Source organism: Sinocyclocheilus anshuiensis, unplaced genomic scaffold (genome assembly GCF_001515605.1).
Source record: "Sinocyclocheilus anshuiensis isolate Anshui unplaced genomic scaffold, SAMN03320099.WGS_v1.1 scaffold1814, whole genome shotgun sequence".
Taxonomy (NCBI): Eukaryota; Metazoa; Chordata; class Actinopteri; order Cypriniformes; family Cyprinidae; genus Sinocyclocheilus; species Sinocyclocheilus anshuiensis.
In genome coordinates, this window is record NW_015546028.1 from 163,746 (window position 1) to 166,483 (window position 2,738).

The window sequence follows — 2,738 nt, forward strand, 5'->3', positions numbered from 1 at the left end:
TATCTATCTATCTGTCTGTCTGTCTGTCTGTCTGTATCTATCTATCTATCTATCTATCTGTCTATCTGTCTGTCTGTCTATCTATCTATCTATATCTATCTATCTATCTATCTATCTATCTATCTGTCTGTCTGTCTGTCTGTCTGTCTGTCTGTCTGTGTCTGTCTGTCTGTCTGTCTGTCTGTGTCTGTCTGTCTGTCTGTCTGTCTGTGTCTGTCTGTCTGTCTGTCTGTCTGTGTCTGTCTGTCTGTCTGTCTGTCTGTGTCTGTCTGTCTGTCTGTCTGTCTCTATCAAAATTACGTAACATTCAGCAGATCATTATACAGTTTCACAAATCTGACACTTATTTTTGTGTTAATATTTTTTAGTGTTATAAAGTCACAAATAAAATGATGTAATTTTTGAGACGAGGCAGTGCAGATCTTTAGGACGCTGTACAGATTGTGTTTTCTCAGCAAGCCTGCTTCCAGCTGATATTGTGTAGAAATGCTTCGGGAACGCCTCACGTGTGCAGAAATGTTGCACGTGTGTGAGCTTTATGAGCACGTGTGTGACGTGATTCCTGACCATAGACTGTATGTTCCTGACGCTGATTTAACATTAGCATTCAGAGATCTGCAGGGTGACTTTATGAATCTCATGACCTTTAGCTGTTCTCCTCTCCATAAACAATGGGAGCATAAATCTGCTTTTGATTTGTAGCTCAGAAAGCCGTGCTGATGATCAGCTGGATGTGGGTCAGAGGTTTATCCGGCGTGTGTTTGTGTTTGATGTGCTTCACTTCTGATGCGCTCAAACCTGTTCATCATCACAGTCATGCACTGACACTGTGCAAGTGTTTGTCTGGCCTTCGTTTAGCAGCGTCTCGTGAGATCAGACTGAAGAACGGCTTCATTGTGTTTTCTCAGCAAGCCTGCTTCCAGCTGATATTGTGTTGAAATGCTTCGGGAACGCCTCGCGTGTGCAGAAATGTTGCACGTGTGTGAGCTTTATGAGCACGTGTGTGACGTGATTCCTGTCCATAGACTGTATGTTCCTGACGCTGATTTAACATTAGCATTCAGAGATCTGCAGGGTGACTTTATGAATCTCGTGACCTTTAGCTGTTCTCCTCTCCATAAACAATGGGAGCATAAATCTGCTTTTGATTTGTAGCTCAGAAAGCCGTGCTGATGATCAGCTGGATGTGGGTCAGAGGTTTATCCGGCGTGTGTTTGTGTTTGATGTGCTTCACTTCTGATGCGCTCAAACCTGTTCATCATCACAGTCATGCACTGACACTGTGCAAGTGTTTGTCTGGCCTTCGTTTAGCAGCGTCTCGTGAGATCAGACTGAAGAACGGCTTCTATTTCTGAATGTAATTCGCTCAGGGATTGAAACCTGGCCTAGATTATATGATTGTTCTTGCTCCGCTCGTTCACTCTGTTATTGATCATTTCTTAATGCTTTGTATTGAGAAACATCTGTGGGAGCAAAAGGCCATTATATGGTATGTTATGGTGAACTATGTCACATGTTGCACCTCAAAATAATCAAAATAAAAACAAGACATTAAATTTTTCATAAGGAAAATTGATCCTGTTTTTATTTAATCCCATTGCATTATTTTTATTACAACTACATTACTTTGATTGCAAAAAGAAAAAAGAAAAATCTTATTCTCGTTACTGTAATGCATCTAGACATTTTATGCACTTTACATTATAACTGTCGTTATTCTCAGTGATCATTCATATTATTAGGCATTAGTCATTCACACATTTGTCAACACTAAATATCAGAACACAGTAATAAATCAAGTGTTTTGGTGTCAGCTTTGTTAGTGTCACTCACTGACTGATTGTTGGGCTGTGGGCGTGGCCACTGGGCTCATGAATAATGCAGTGGGTGGGTTGATTGCTCGTGTGTGATTGGCTCTCTGTGTTCTGCTGCTTTAGTTCTGGATCAGAGAGGAATGAGAGTTCAGTGACGCTGATGTGTGTGAGTCGCTGTGATCGTAAGCGGCTGCTCGTCGCTCTCAGCTGTGTACTGATGTGCAGGAAGCTCTTAATGTCACACGGCTGTATCGGAGCAGCTGATTGGCTGAGAGCCGTTGGTGTGTCCTCTGCAGAGAGACAAAGACACAGAGCAGAACGTCTCAAGGACTCACACACCAGACCGAAACCAGATCCTCAGACCAGAAACCAGAACAAATCACACAAAACTACAGTGTTCTGCTACAATCTATTTGTTTACCATATTTATACATCAGGATATGTAATATGTACCATGGTTTCCTATGTTTTATAGTAATACTATACAAATATGACATTGTGTTTTTAATTATGCATTTCTGTGTGGGTTTCATTGTGTAATGTTGTGTTAGGTCAGGGTTATGTACGGTAAAATTCAGTTAATGACGTAATCAAACAGACGATGAACACTATTAACAGCAATTATTATATGATGCAATCAAACTTATAGCAAAATGTGGTAGTTCTGTATGTTGTTTCAGGGTTGGCATCATCTCTTCTCAGGAGACTGAAGCTTGTGTAAATCCTAGTTACATCCCGTGGCAGAAACAGAGAAACAAATAGAGACATAATTAGCGTAGCTGCTCTTCCAACCAAGCAAAATTGATTTGTTTAACCCAAACTAAAGAATAATAATCTTTGATCAGATATAACTGCAGTACAAGATTATGAGATGCATTATTTGAATGCTTGGCCAAAGAGATGTGTCTTTAATCTAGATTTAAA